Raw genomic sequence first — 15713 nt, 5'->3', positions numbered from 1 at the left:
AAAAAAGGCTACTTTCACTTCAGAGGGAAAAAGAAAACCAAAAAAAAAACAAACAAAAAAAACACCCCATCCTCATTCCCATTCTAGCACAGCAGCAGACACTTTCAGACAACACCCAGCCCTCAAGGGAGCCTTGCCTTCACCACCCCCAGGATTGCTGCCTTTTATCCTCCACAAAAGGAAATAAAACATGAACTGCTGCAGGGCAGAGCACAGACCCTGGCCTGGACCCACCCGTGCACTTACCTCTCAGCCAGGCTGCCTGAGCTGGCTAACCAGCATGCCCATTTCCAGGCACTGATGGGGCCACAAAGGCATTTTCAGAGTGTTTTTTTCTGTGGACTAAGAGCCCCCTACCCTCCTGAGGCACCAAGAATCAACCAGCGAGAGGAGGAAAACCATCTCCACAGAGAAAGAATTTCATAAAACAAAGCCCAGGAGCAGCAGCACAAGCCTCGCAAGAGAAATGCTGGGCTACCACCCTGCTCATAGGCTGCCAGAGGGGCAAGGAGCAGCCGCTTCACCTCGCTACAGAGAGCACTCTCTTGGCAAATATTATTTTGAAGGAAATTAGGCGAAAAAGCAACTATCTAGAAGTTCTGGTATCACTGTTAGGGTTTAGAAACGAGTGGATGGGTTGTTACCCGTAGTATCAACCAAAGAACACTGGTGGTGCCTTCTGGAGCTGGGAGCCAGGGGGTGAGCCTACCACTCTTCTCCTTTTGACCCCAGAGTTAAAAAGCCTCTGACTTAGAATTTATAGGTAGGCTTAGCAGGAGAAGTGACTCAATTCCCAAATCTGAATTCCTAGGAAATGGAAACGATGCATAAGCATCCTTTGTTTAACTTAAAATTCAGCTTTTTAAATGTTTTTTTTCTGAAAGGAGCAAGGATTATAAATTCGTACAAATATTAATATCTCTCACCGTCACCAAATATTGACTGGATTCCAAGCAATACTGCCAAGTAACCTCCTATTCAATATAAGCTGCAATTAAGTAAGCTTTTCCTCCTAAGAAAATAGGATATATCTGCCAAGAGAGCTTAAAGACGAGCGGATAATTTTTTTCAAGATTTGAAGCAAATGAGGTCTTTATGAAATTAAGATGCAGATGAGAGAACAGAAATACAAAAATAAAACCTGATTTTTTTTTTTGGCCCAAACAAAAATCAATAAAATAAAACCTATGATTGGCTTGCAGTAAATTGAAATCGTGATTTCTGACACCTCCACTTTTATGTTTATTCATATTTTTACCTGAAGTCGTATTGGCAGCATCTTGGCTGTGGCCATGACGATCTGCTTCTAGCCATTGGTACAAAACTACATGATGTAACAGAAACAAAAAAGCTTTATGAACAGAGAACCAAAACAAACAAAAAAAGCAAAAAATGACTTTGGAGAATGGAAAATGAGAATAAAAGTTAAAGCAAGCAATTAAACAAACGACATTAATATCAATGGAATGTAGCTTACCACCAACATGATGTAGTTTCTAAGCTATTAGGAATCAGGAAACTAAGAGAACAGGTAATTCTACTTTAGCATCAGTGAACTGCTGCTAAAACATCTCAACCGTGACTCACATGGGACAAAGCACAGGCATTCTTTTTCTTTAAGCAAATTGGAGGAAAAATATCAGGAGAAAGCTAATGTGGCCACAGTCACATAGAATCAAATATGACAGTAAGTAAGAATCAATGGCCAACTTTAAAAATCACACCCCAACCTCGGGACAGGCAACAGAATGGCAGTGCCCAGCACTGCCCCCCAGCTGCTGACCAAGGTGGTGTACCAGGGGCCCACTCCCTGGGAGGAACACGGGAGGTGAGGCTGCTTGGGGGTACAGTGTGCAGAGTCTCACTGGGCTCACCACAGTCTCGCCACAGACCTCGTAAGCCTGTCCTACCAGGGCATGCGTGTCAGACAAATTCCAAGAGGATCAACCACCAGTCAACCTGATAACTCTTGTCAAAACTGCCAGGGAAATGAAACTGGGGAAGTCTACAGACCTGTTGCAGCCAGTAGGCACGCAGGGGACAGTGGAGCACATGGGACAGGGGGTGGGGTGCCCCGTGGGTTAGGACGCTGGGGGAGCACTAAGGGAACCTGGTAAGGGGCAGACTACAATGAGGCATCAGTGCTGACTTACTGCCACAAATGTACCCAGTGGTGACCGCAGGCATAACAGGGCTGGCTGGGATACAGCAGGACTATTCTCTTTTGGGTTTTTTCTCTACATCTAGAACTAGTCTAAAAATCGAGGCTGTTTGAAAGATCCATCCCAGTTCTTGGGGTATGGCAGAAGCATACATTCTACCGGACCTTGTAAATGCTCTACCTTTTGGGACTCGCTCTGCTGACGCCGGCTGGGGGGGCTCCATGGGTGGTGTTCGGCCAGCTGTCCTGGTCGGCATTTCCGACCAGCAAGTGTGAGATCTGGGAGGGGCGTGAAGGATGTGGACTATTAATAAATTCACACCAGAGTGCTGCATTTCAGCAGCTTTGAAGTGTTAGGACTTCCAGAATCTTTTCTGGCACACCCAAAAAGTCTGTAACTTTCGGGTCTCTGAAGTCAGCTCATGATGGCTAATGTCGCTGGAGCCCCACAAGGAGCCTTCCCATCCGCACCTCAAGGGCTGGACAGGAGAACACAGCTGAGTTTCTACATGGTACTGTAGAAACTGAGACAGTGGAATTCTACAGGCCCAAAAAAGGTTCACAGAACTTTCTACATCTTCCCCCCATCATGCCCTAACAAAATTAAAGACAAAGGCTTGGGGAAGTAGCTTCCAAAACTGAAGGGATCAGGCAGGGTCACCAGGGGTCGCTGGGACTTTTCAGATCAGTAGCACTGTGACACCATGCCCTGCCTTGAGGACAGAGCAGCCCCCACACACCCCAGGGGGGGCCCTGTGGGGCTCCTGTCACAGTGGGAACTGGCAGGGGAGTGATGTTGGCACCCAGCAGGCTCCATCACAGGAGAGGAAGGGATGAGAGTCATGGCCCCCACATGGACCCAACCACCAAATCTTCAAATGCAAAGCTGCCAGGCGCCAAAGAAAACCCTGCATCCAAAATGTGCCCTGAAAACCTGCTGCTCCAGAGCCCGAGTGAAAAGAAGCCCAGCACCCCACCCAGGAGAGCCACATTCAAACAGGAGCGCTCGCTCCTCTGTGGCCTGGCAGGCACAAAGCTCCCCGGCCATAAATCTATTTTCAGGATTTTTGGCTTTCAGTGGCCGGGCAGGTGGACGCTCATTAGAAGGGGGATTTGGGCACAACCTCAGTCCTCACAGGTGTTTCCTCTCTCATTACAGAGCCCACAGCCACTCCATGGCAAGGAGAGCCTGAGGTGAGGGGTGTTAGCACAGAGCCTCTGTTGGGAGGACAAGCACCCCACTGTACCCCACCAGAGCCCCTTCTTGCTGGTTTTCTCAGAGAAAAGGAAAAAGATTCTGAAAAGTATTTCAGGTCAATGTACTCTGACCAGTTAGAAAACTGTACATAAGCAAAAGTCACTGCAATAGACACGGAGGTTCAACTGTTTTATAGCTGCCTCTAGAGTTCCAAAGTCCAATGAACCATGGTCTAAATGTTTCAGAGAAGTGTATCTCTGCTTCACCTGGAGTTGTGGGAATTACAATCAGACCCACCTGGACCGCAAAAGCTACTTCTTTTTTTTTTTTTTTTTAAAGATTTATTTATTTATGCATACAGAACTGGGGTACAAGCCAGAGGTGCAGGGGCAGTGAGAGGATTCACCAGAGACAGAGTGGGGAGCAGAACAGGCAGATTGACAAAGTACACTGCTGAGGGGGGCAGGGGCGAGACAGGAGAGGTCTGCCATGCCATGTGGGTCACCTCCTGGTCGGAGATCGAACTTGCACTGACGCGGCTGTGGCTAGCTTGCAGTACTGCGTCCTAAACCATTGTACCACCGTGTCCTAAACCACTGCACCACCAGGGAGGGCCAAAAGCTACTTTTTAACACGTATATTTAAAAAGACTGGGGCCTTCATGGTGGCTTAGGGGTTAAGTCTCAGCCCTATCACCGCTGCAGCCTCAGTTCGACCCCTGGCCAGGGAGCTGACCCACATGGCACAGCAGACCTTTCCTGTCTCGCCGGTTGCTGCCCTCAGTAGTGGATTTCAGTATCTCTGCCTTTCTGCTCTCCACTCTGTCTCTGGTGAGTCCTCTCACCTCTACCCCTTCCACCTCTGGTCTACATCCTATTTACTCAATGCAAAAAAAAAAAAAAGACTATGTACAACTGAAAAGACATGTGACTGTTAGTATTGCTTAACATTCTAGAATGTACATAGGAGGTTCTAGAAGAAGTGAACTGCAAACATTTCTTTTTTGATTATGTCTACTGAGGTTACATTATATCTATTGGTTGACAACACACTCTATGGTCTAGGGGTACAGGTGCACACTGCTTAGGATGTACCACACCCAGCACAAAGCCCCACAGTCCTCCTCCATAGACTCCTTCGCCCCCTTTCCTCCCATCCCTCAAACATTTCTTAACAGTGACAAAATACTTGAAATGTGTCATAACACAAAGGGCCTGTACTCAGCAGACGACATCAGAGCACCAAGAATACACTGCTACTGGGCTGGGAGCAGGGCTGCTTTCACAGCCATATGTGGGCCACAGGGAGAGGTGGACGCCGGGGCCTGGCAGTCGGCAGGCAGCTGGCCCTGTGCCCAGCAGCAGGGTCCAAGCATCTTTACTCGCCAGTTCTGAAGCTTTGGTCTCTTTGCTGCCTGCTTCTGAGGAAACAAGGCCCGTCTCAGCCCACTTCCCTACTCTCCTGCCCAGGACACCTCAGGAGTGGCACTAAACGGCATTTCTAAGAGGACGATGAAGATGGGAAAGTTACAAGGCAATCTTCATGTCCTGCCCCTTTTCTATTTTGTTCCTTTTCTCTCTGCAGGGAAAATGAAGAACAACACACACACAGGTGATAAATGCTAGACAGAATGTTCAGTCAGTAACGTCTCCCAGGAGTAGGGGAGCATGAAGGTGAGAGACAGTGAGGGGGGCAGGCTCCTCTCTGCAGTGCACCCCGGCCCCTCTGAGGGCACTGGAGTGAGGGGTGCCTCACAGGAGGTGGGCAGGCATGTGGGCCCCTCTGCAACTGCCCACAGCTAATGCCTGTGGGCCGGTCCACGGCTGGCCAGATGAAGCCATGCCACGCAGTCCTGGCCTGGGGGCCGGGGGTAGGGGTGGACGCTGTTCTAAGATCGCCATGCACACTCACCTCGTCCTTCTCGCTTCCCCTGTTATCACTCTCACCTGACAGATGCAGAAAGGTCTGAAGTCCTGCCTCAGCCAGACAGCTGGCAGATTTCTGAGAGGGAATAGCAAGTGCAGAGTCCTGAGGCAGACAGGCTGCTGCCAGGGGGCCGGGGCACCACGTGGTGGAGGGACGTGGCAGAAATGGGGCCAGAGAGGTGAGCGGGAGCCAGTCAGAGGTGGCCTTCCCGACCGGGGAAGCGACCGAACACCTCTCGCAGGGAAGTGACTGTGTAAAAGGAGCCCCCTGGAAGCTAGGCAGAGGCAGATGGCTGTGTCAGGGAGGACACAGGCAACGGTGAGGGGTTTCCACAGTGGCCTGAGAAGGGATGGCGGCATGAGGATTGGGGGCCTGGCCGGGGCTCTGGACAGATTGAAGACATGGGGTGCTGGCAGGTTAGCTATGAGAGTCAGGGGCAGTCCAAGAGGAGCTGGAGATGCTGGGGTTCTGATCTGCACCTGGGTGGATACAGCAGCTGTGGGCTGAGATGAAAAAAAAAAAAAGGAGAACTAGAAGAGGGCTTTACCAGGGGGCCAGGGACCAAAACAAAATAAAGAATTCCATGTTGGATATGTTTTGTCAGAGGGGTTTATTCCATGTCCAGGTGAATAAGCAGGTAGACACATGACTTCTAAATTGAGGGTTACAGTGAGAAGCTCAGGGGTCAATATGAAGTAGGGGACACCCATCATCATAAGGCTGGACAAGGTCACCTCGGACAACAGTGTAGGTGAAGAGGGGACCCGGGCCAGAGCCCTGGGGCCCATGTGACTCTTCCAGGTGGTGAAGAGGATGGTGCAAAGTAAGGCAGAAGGAGCTGCTGGCGTGGTGGAGAAACCAGAAGGGCCAACCTGGAGCCAGGCAGGGAGTGGTCAGCACAAGGACGCCTTGCTAACTTGACACAGACCTCTGGGAAGGACTCAGGGTGAAAAGCAGAGAGGAGAGCAGAGGCAGAGAGGGCTTCTGCTGGAAAGGTAAGGAACGGGTAGTGGGGGGACAACAGGGGCTGAGAAGAGGGCTTTCATTTCACTCCCAGAAGCAGGGGCCATGGGCCTTGAGTCCATGTCCAGCCAGCCCGCTGTGGGCAGCACAGGACCCACCCTCAAGATGACCGGGGAAATCCAGTCCGAGGCTCTCACCCTCTGCCCACCTCAGAGAGCCAGTGACCTCTTTCAGCTGACTCCAGCTGTATCACAGCCTCCCAGGTCACCACACTGCCACCACAGCACCATCTTATTACCCCCTCTGCACTCTGGAAATCTCCATTCTGGCAGGAAAGCTACTGGGGTCCCTTCTCCCTCTCGGGTCCCTGAGATGGTCCTACCCCCATGTTGGATGCAGGACAGAGTTGGGAGCTTGGAAAACCCAGCACCCTGCATCTGGGGGAGGGCCAATGACAGGCAAGCAGAGGTGACGGTCACCTCCAGCTAAGGCGCACCACCCCTCTTTCCTGTGCCACCACCACTGAATACAGCTGGCCACAGGGCCCCACATGGAAGGGTCCTGATCTCTGAATGTTTCCACAATAGACTTCACAGCCCCAGATGAAAAAGTGAGTGAAGAACGAACACGCCCCGAAGTTCCACCCCACTGACAAGCTGGGGCACATGCCTGCATCAGTTTGCTTTACTCTGTTGGCCTTGATCTGCCTCCTATGATGCCAATCCTGCCCCCACCCTGCCTCCCACTCCTTGATGGAGACTGGGTTCAGATGCAGAGCCGGGATGGAATGAGCAAAAACGACCCCTCTCCAAGGATGCCTTTATGGCTGCCAGAGGCTGTGCACCTGCTCCCAAGCCTCTCATCAAGCCTGGGGGCTCCAGCCATGATGGGTGTCTGCCTTCCCAGACACTACCTCCAGATGCACTGGTACCTCGGGTCCAGGCTGTGTGCATGCAGGGTGAAGGAGGGTCCTGGAGGAGCTCTGCAGAGCAGCCCCCAGGGGAGGATGCTCACTGCAGAATGAACTGAACCCTGGCACACTCAGAAGGGCATTCGGATTAAAACCACCACAGACACTCACCAGCACCCAACCGGCAGGTGGTGACCTCCGAAGAGAGCTACAGTATTACTCCCTCCTTGCTGACATCACAAATAAAGAGCATTTGGCACTAAATAAATGCACTTCAATGAACTCACATAGTTACATTTCAACCCCACTAGGGCGTGCACTCGAACCCTGTCATCCCCACCTGGATGTGCACAGCCCCCAGCATGCCACTGACCGAGAGGTCCCAGGCCACCCACGCTTCTGGTAGAACAGACACTGCTGGAGCCCCCACCCCCGGGCTCTGGTCATTCACTGCAACAACTCACAGAACTCGGAGAAGCTCTGTTCACTGCCAGAACACCCAGCACGCAGGGTGAGGCCTGGAGGGATGCAGCTGGCATGTTCTCGCTTGGGAAATCAAGCTGTAGAGCCCCTTCCTCACGCAGGCAGTGTGGAATACAACACCCGCCATGCAAATGGACAACCCCCAGCCCCTCCCTCCCAGAGGCCAGTGTGGTTCAAACTTCTGCGCTGACCGTCCCCTGTCTGAAGCTACTGTGGGGGGCGGGGGGTGGCACCTGAGGTTACCTCCTCTAGACAACACTCCTGTGATGGGGAATTCCCAGGGATCCAGACGTGGAGGCCGGGGACCCCAGTAAGACATGTCCATCGGGAGGCGAGGACCCAGAGGTCAGGGCCTGCTGGCATGGAATGCAGGTGCCTCGGCTCTCCCTAAAGTGCTGCCTCCTATGCCTGTTTGCCAAACGACCCCTTTTCTAACAAAACATGAAATAAAAAACCAACTTCAAGCAGTCACAGAAATAACACATAAAATTCAAAAAGGACAGGGCTGTGATGTTTAGGTCAATGGTCCAGTAAGTGCCACGTGTTTCCAGAACACAGCAAGCGGTTTTTACCACACTGAAGGGCACACAACTGTATTTCAATACTAATTATAGCCCAGAAATCAAGGTTCTGACTCAGGCTGAATATCCCCGTGTAGGAATCAGGGCGAATCACCACGCCGCTGAGCAAACACAGGTGATTCCGTTACTGTGATAACCACCTATCACTCTTCTTATCAGACACTGACAACCACGAAAACATGTATGCAGTGTATTTCTGCGGAGGTACATGAATGTCATTAGCCGCATTGCATTCCACCTCACAATATAAAACAAACCTCCTATTGCTAACTATTCTCTGCTGAAGAGATGCCCTATGTCTTCAGGAACAAGAGACTCCACTGCCATTAAAGCATTGACAGCAGACCTGTAACTCTGCAGGAGCTAAGCTCTGGATGGCGCACATGGAAACTTATGCCATGAGACTCAAACAGGCAGAGATGTGCTCAGAACGAAAGTGGGTCTTTCCTTCCACTTCCATGTGCTACTTCTGCTGTCCATATCCCCCCCAGAAAATTCTTAAAAGGAGTCAGGAGCATGAGCAATGCTGTTCCTTCTGCACAGGATACACATATGTGGGAATAGGACTTTCTTTTACACTCTCAGAGGGAAAAAGTCCCACCAAGAGCCCAGCAATGCTCTCTGTAAGGAAGATACGAGTCACAGCGGGAGGGGCCAGTTTTACCAGTGCTCTTGCCTCCGGGCCCATGAAGTCATTCCAACGTCAGCAAAACACGGCCAACAAAGATGTAAGGAACAAGGAGAGACTCTTGCGGGTAGGATCTCAACAGAAATGGACTACACTCAGCTAGCTGAGCGGTTCTTTGATGGCACTCGTGAAAGGCCCGCCCTCTAGCTCAGTGTCTTCTGTGCTAAAGAGAGGTCAGTGCTCTCACCATGAAGCGTGAGCGTGAGGATCAGCTGCTCTGCTTCTGGAGCCGAAATGCAGGATGACTAAACCATAAGTGACCTTGGGGAAGTGACTTAGTCTTTCTGCACTTCCAAAAAGGAAAATGGCAACGATGAATGAAGTTGTGTAGTAAAAATAAGAAATGTGATGCATGTAATAAATAAACATTATGAAGGTTTTTCCAAAATCTCCCTGCAAATGTTAGGGTAAATGAGTGGGACAACCTTCTTGATATACAAAGTAAGTTCTCCGTTTCACTGCATCCATTTCTCATTAAATCTGGTGGCTTAGCAAGTTAAAGTGTAGCACTTCAAGCTGGCTGCAGCCACTGCAGTATGTTTGATCCCAGAGGTGATCCACATGGCGCAGAAGACCTCTCCTGTCTCACTTACTGCTCCCCTCAGCAGTATATTTCATTGACCTGCCTGTTCTGCTCTCCACTCTCTCTGGTGAATCCTCGCACCAGCCCTGCACCTCTGGCCTGTACCCCAGTTTTATTTGTACGTACAAATAAATCCTTTAAAAAAAAAAGGCTTCAGTTCATTCACAGTTTATCTATGTTCTCGTGGAGACTAGAAGTCCCAGCCTAGATGTCTATGGCACTTTTGACTCTAAACACAAAATCTCACTCAAATGTTTTGGAAAATAACATTGCATAAATGAACAATATATACCATAGTGGACTCAAGTCACCTTTAAAAAATATTTATTTATTTATGCATACAGAACTGGGGTATAGAGGTGCAGGGGCAGTGAGAAGATTCACCAGAGACAGAGTGGGGAGCAGAACAGGCAAGTCAAAGAAATACACTGCTAAGGGGAGCAGCAGGCAGGTCAGGAGATGTCTGCCCCGCCATGTGGGTCACCTCTGGGGCAGGGATTGAACTCGCACTGGAGAGGCTGCAGCTAGCTTGCAGTGCTGTTTTCTTACCTGTTGTGGCACCAGGGGGGGCCCTTAAGTCACCTTTTCAAAAAAAAAGATTCTGCAGCCCATCCATGCCCTCTCCATGTAGAGCAAAATCTTCTGGACAGTTTTTAATGAAGTTCTCGGTGCTGTGTATGTATGCCCTGCCCTTCTCCAAGTGACTTAAAACCCCCTGAATTCCACACTCAGGCACCACGTGCATGAGTCATCCACATCTCCCCCTCCCTTTTGCTTCACGCTGCGCTAATTTAAGTTCATTCTGGTAAACATGACAATCGCCCCTCTCTGACAGGCTAGCTGCAGCAGCCACAGCTGGCTGGTGTGCAAACCGGATTCTGTTCATTCTTCATCCTGGCAGGGAGTCTGCCCGGGAATAGTTTAGGGGTTAATCAGCATTAAACCTATGTCAGAAAGATGACTGGAAGCAGCCCGGAGTGAGATGGGGAGCAGGAGCCAGAGCGAGGTGGCACAAACTGAGCTGCGCCAGAGCTGGCCGGGCAGCTGCACAGCCATGGAGAAGTGGAAGAGCACACAGTGCTCACCGGGAAAGTGGCCCCGGGCCCGGCCTCCTGGTGTGTCTGGCATGATTTGGGGAACAAGAGACATGGGAGAAAAGAGAGGCATGCAATTTGTTGTATTTCTTTCTTTTGGAGAGAATGGATGCTTGGTGATGACCAAGAAATATCACTTCAAGTGGTAACAAATGGGAAAGAACAAGTGGAAAAGGGAAAGAAGGTCTTCCCTGAGCTGGCAGCACAGCCTGGCTGTCTGAGGTAGTTGGCGAGTCCCATAGCCTGGCTGTCCTTCGGGATAAACCTGAGGGAGGAGAGACGTCTAGGCCTCCTCTGGACCCGAGGGGGGAGTCAGCCACTCTGTCTAAAAGCTACCGAAGAGTCAATTCCGTCCCCCACGAAATGCTCAAACGTTGGAGAATTGCTTTCTGCTAAACTGCAGGGCCCAGACTACACCCTGAGTGCACCCCACTGAAGGGTGAGGGAAGGAGAGCCTGGAGCTGAACAGCCCAGGAGCGCCGTGCGGGCAGCAGGGCCCCGGAGGCTCCCTCTGGCCCTTGGATGCGAACACCCCACCACACACCCCCATAAGTTCCTGCCCCTGAAAAGTGCAGCCTGAGCCCCATTGTGAGAACACCATGGGACACGCCACAGAGCACTGGACCGCTGCACGGTCAGTGTAGGAACAGGGGCTGGGGCTGCTTCAGAGGAGGTCCCGCCAGCACACCTGACCCGCCCTGATAAGCGCATAGGGACAGGATTGCTCTGGGCTGGGGGATCAGTTCGTGCTGTGACAAATGAGGGCAGACTGTGGGCTGGGGCAGCAGAGTCTGCCTTCCAGTTCCAGGTCCAGAAGGCAGAAATCTGTCTCACTGGGCTGAAAGCCAGGGTGTCTGCTGGACGACACGCCCCAGAGCTCTGGACAAACCTTCTTCCTCCAGCTTCTGGGAGCTGAGGGCACACCCCCCTGCCCGTGTTCACAGCACCCCCTTCTGTGTCCCGTCTCTTTCATCTCTCAGCCTCCTCCCCCCTCTCAGGCTCATCTGATGCATTCAGAGCTCACAGTTCACTAGGACCATCCAGGACCATCTCTTTATCACAAAATCCAGAACATAATCACACTTGCAGAGACTTTCCAAATAAAGTGATCTTGCAGCTCCTGTGTCTAGGATCTGGCATGTTGGAGCCGTGATTGAGCCTAACCGCAGAAGAAAGGACAAAAGACACTCCCTAGATGGCACAAACAGATCCCATCCCCCCCCACACACACTTCCCACCCCACCCCCAGGGCAGGTTCTCTGTGGTGAGAGGAGCACCACAGTGAGAGGGTAACATCCTCATCTGAGATGACACGTTAAAAACAGAGATGGACTGTCATGGCTGGGTGACTTTTAAGCTGTGTGACAGAACAAGGACATGTGGATACAAAGAGAAAGCAAATGAAGCAAATCATTGCCGACAGGTCGCTCCAGCAGGAGGAGCTCAGTGGCTGTTTATGAGACTATGCTTTCCAATTTTCAGCAGACCTGAAATCACTCAAAGTATGAGTTTGCAGAAAATTTATTTTTAAATATAGACTGGGGGTGTGTGTGTGTGTGTGTGCAAAGAAAGATCAGGAGCTGGGGAGCTACAAGGCAGAGGAGACAGGTAACAGTGGCAGAGCGGCCTGAGACAGGGACGGCCTGAGGCAGAGGCGGCAGCAGTTACTGGAGCTGAACTGCAGTGAGGGGGATGGAAGACCTAACAGCCCCCCTACTTGGAGAGACCATCAGCTGGGAGGGGAGGCTCCTTTTTAGAGGAAGTCACAGGAATTCGGCTCTGGACACTCACTTTGAGAGGTTGATTCAAAGTGCGGGTGTCCAGGAAAGTTTCAGGAGAAAGGATGGGCAGGGCATGAACTTATGCTCATCTGTGGAGAGCCTGCATCACACTAAAGTCCCCACGTGGAACCAGCTCACCAGGGAAGGTGGTGCAGATTGCCACACCAGTGTGGGGGCTGGTGGGGGGAGAGGGAGAGGAGACTGCTGCTGAGGCCAGAGATGGGGCAGGCCAGCTGGCCAGCGGGTAGGTCCAGAGCCCTTGAATCAGGGGGTGAGGCCCTCCGAGGTCAAGCACCCAACATTCCAGAAAACCCCCTTTAAAAACTCCCAGCTCCAAATGATGCCAAGTTTGATCAGGAGTCCTGCAGATGGCATTCTGAAAATCAAGACAGTGGTAAAAACAGTCAGTTGTCCTGTCAAGGAGCTGCTGCCCAAGATTCTCTTCTCTCGAGAAGTCACATAGCACAGCAGCCCCCTCTAATTTATCACTGCCTCCAGCGGGTTCACCACCAGTCAGCACCCCACAAACACTGGATGTGGAGAAGGGCCAGCTTTACAGAAGGTCTGGGGCCACACCTCAAGCTCAGGTGTATTTTCTAGAAAGCAGATTCAGAACTTCCCATTACAGTCCCGTGGGCTCTGTGACTTTAACTTAGTCTACAACCTTCCAGGTTGAATTAACCCCGTGAAGGCTTGAAAGTCAAAATAACCAATTGAATGTGTCAGGATTGAAAAATTACTGCATTTAAAAAACCAAATAGACTCTTTCACACCCTTTAAAAGTGACTGCATTGATCAAAAAAAAAAGTCTTGTCAGGTTTCAGCTGTGTTCAGACATGATGAAACATCTCTCATGAGAACACATTCGCAGGAAGTCCCTGACAGCACTTCACATGCAGGCCCTGGGTTGAGGCGCATGGCCCCGAGCCCAAGCTGCAGCTGGTGTCACCCCTGGGCTCCAGCAACCAGCCGCCTCTCAGCTGTCTTTTCCCTGCTGGTATCTAAAGAGAAACCGGTGAACCCCTCCATTACATGGGCTTCGCAGGGAGGGCGGGAGACACAGGACAGGTGAGACTTTTTTTTTGCATAGAAGAAGCCAGGTGCAAGCCAGAGGTGGGGGTTGGGGGTTAGGATTCCCCAGAGACAGAGTGGGGGGGGGAGCAGAACGGACAGATCTACTGAAATACACTGCTGAGGGGAGCAGTGGGTGAGTCAGGAAAGGTCTGCTGGCCATGCGGGTCAGCTCCCTGGTCCAGGATCAAACTCAAGTCGCAGCAGTGATGGCGCTAAGACTCAACCACTAGGCTGCCAGAGAGGCACCCCTCTTTTTAAAAAAATTTTTGTCCAGGTAGTCATTTTCACCGTGGTTCATTCAATGTTCAAGTATATTCATTGCTCAAAGAAAGTTACATTTTCCTAAATTTAAAAGTCCCTTATACATTTGACATCACACATAGAGGTTGGAGCAGACTCTCTTGAGATCTACTCACAGTGGTAAACACTCATACCCTTGTTTTGCACTAAGAACTGACATTAGCATGGCACGCGCATCAGTTCACCTAATCTCAGTGCACATGGGTGTCTGTGTGCCCTTCATGAGTGTGTTCGTGGTCTTGCTTTAAGGACTACAGATCTGAGCTCCCTGGACAACCAGAACTGCTACGTTATATCCCACCAGCTCCTAAAGCTTATTCTGGGATTCCATTCAGAAGGGTGAATGGCCTAATAAGAGCAGGACATCCAGACCCCTGACATCAGTGCCACACAGGGAAACTGTGTATCTGTACCCTGAATCTCCTTTCCAGGTAAGAGTCCCATTCAGCTCAAAATGCACTCTGGTTGTCAATGGGACACAGCACCACCTCCATCTCAGCAGAAGTGGAGTCCTGTCTCTACTCCCCTCACAGTAAGTCGGCTGCCCTGGGGCTGCTTTGCAGCAAAAAGGTACATCTAGAGACCCCAGGGGTCCAGGAGGGTCTTCAGCCTGTACAGAATCCATCTGCTGAGACAACAAGCGCAGATCCCCTCGGTGCATCACAGACAGTAGTACCTCCAGTAAGCGGAGGGTGGAGACAGCAAGCAGGCTCTGAGGGAGCTCACAGTCTGGGGAGAAGATTGACTTCAAACAAAGGCTCGCAATCAAGAAAGCACAGCTACAAAGCGAGGGCGATTCTCCAATCCCCAGAACAACTCTGACAGTCAGGGCGACTTCTCTCAACCAGGATGGGAAGAACAAGGCAGAGGTGAGGGGATGCAGTGGGTGGGGTGCAGGAAGTATTCCTGCATCAACACAGCTCAGACTGCCAGCCAGGTGCAAACAGGGGTGGGGGCAAAGACTCAGGGACAGAGGAGTTGGCGAGCAGGTGCAGGCTGGCTGGGCTCATCCTAGCAGCCAGGGAGAGCACCGAGGAGGTTTTAAGATGGGTTGAGGGGGAGAGGGGAGAGTGTCTCCGAGGGTTTTCATTTTAAAAGGGCTTCTGGGTGGGGGATGAGCAGGACAGGCCAGGAAGGAGAGGAGCAGGTCATGGCAGTGTGGACTGGGAGGCAGGAGCACGAGCAAGGTAGCTGAACAGCCCTGAGAGTCTCTAGGTGAAACCAACAGGGCGGCCTCAACTGTGGGGCGAGGCACAGACGAAGCTGTCAGGTTGCCCTCCAGGTTCCTGGCTTAGCCGTAGCTAGACTCAGGCACTTGCTGACTGACAGGGGATGCACAGGAAGAGCATGTGGTGGGACATGCAGGACAGCACATCCCATCTCAGACAGGCCGAGAATTAATCCACGGGCAGAATATTGTTTCATTCCAGGAGCACAAAGGTTGCCGCTGGCTCAGGAAGTCTCAGGCCAAGTTCTGGCTCTACCACCACAAGTGGGACTCTGATCTCCACGTGTCACGTTGCCCTGGGAAACAGTTTCCTGCTGCTGAGTTGGTGGACCAGGGTCCACAGTCCGCAGGTGCTTCCCATGCTGCTGAGCCTGAGGCTGCGGACGGTCTGACCATGTGGGTCATCCCAGCGTGGCCTGAGAGGCAACCTAAGGACATGAGCACAGTAGCTGCTGGGTGCTGTTAGGACACAGGTGCCCGGACCTGTCTCATCCTCTCCGGCCTGAGAGCCAGGTTCAAAGGATGACAACTTGTTGGGGAAAACAAAACAAATTCTTCTGGGCAAAAAAGGGCCTTGAGTCGATATACCACGTGATGGTTATGACAAATGGTGGTACATAAAGATGGGGACCTGCGAGAGGCCCTGCGCATCTCATGATGGGAAACATCAGGACAGGAAGACAGCGTAAGGCTCTCCCCACCACCTCCAGGTCTCTCATAGGAGTTACTACCAGAGCTGACGG

General features: G+C 51.4%; 1 protein-coding gene across 1 annotated transcript in view; it reads right to left on the bottom strand.

Moving 5' to 3' along the window:
• DENND5B (DENN/MADD domain containing 5B) overlaps positions 1-1316 on the bottom strand; it is a 62189-nt gene extending 60873 nt beyond the window's left edge. Inside the window, exon 1 of the mRNA XM_012735152.1 lies at positions 1259-1316. The gene's annotated coding sequence lies outside the window, so the exon portion shown is untranslated. The remainder of the gene's footprint in view (positions 1-1258) is intronic.
• Between the last annotated feature and the right edge of the window lie 14397 nt (positions 1317-15713).

Source organism: Condylura cristata, unplaced genomic scaffold (genome assembly GCF_000260355.1).
Source record: "Condylura cristata isolate star-nosed mole 26May11 unplaced genomic scaffold, ConCri1.0 scaffold00004, whole genome shotgun sequence".
Classification (NCBI taxonomy): domain Eukaryota; kingdom Metazoa; phylum Chordata; class Mammalia; order Eulipotyphla; family Talpidae; genus Condylura; species Condylura cristata.
The sequence above is the reverse complement of the archived record's forward strand: the minus strand, read 5'-3'. Positions and strand labels throughout refer to the sequence as shown.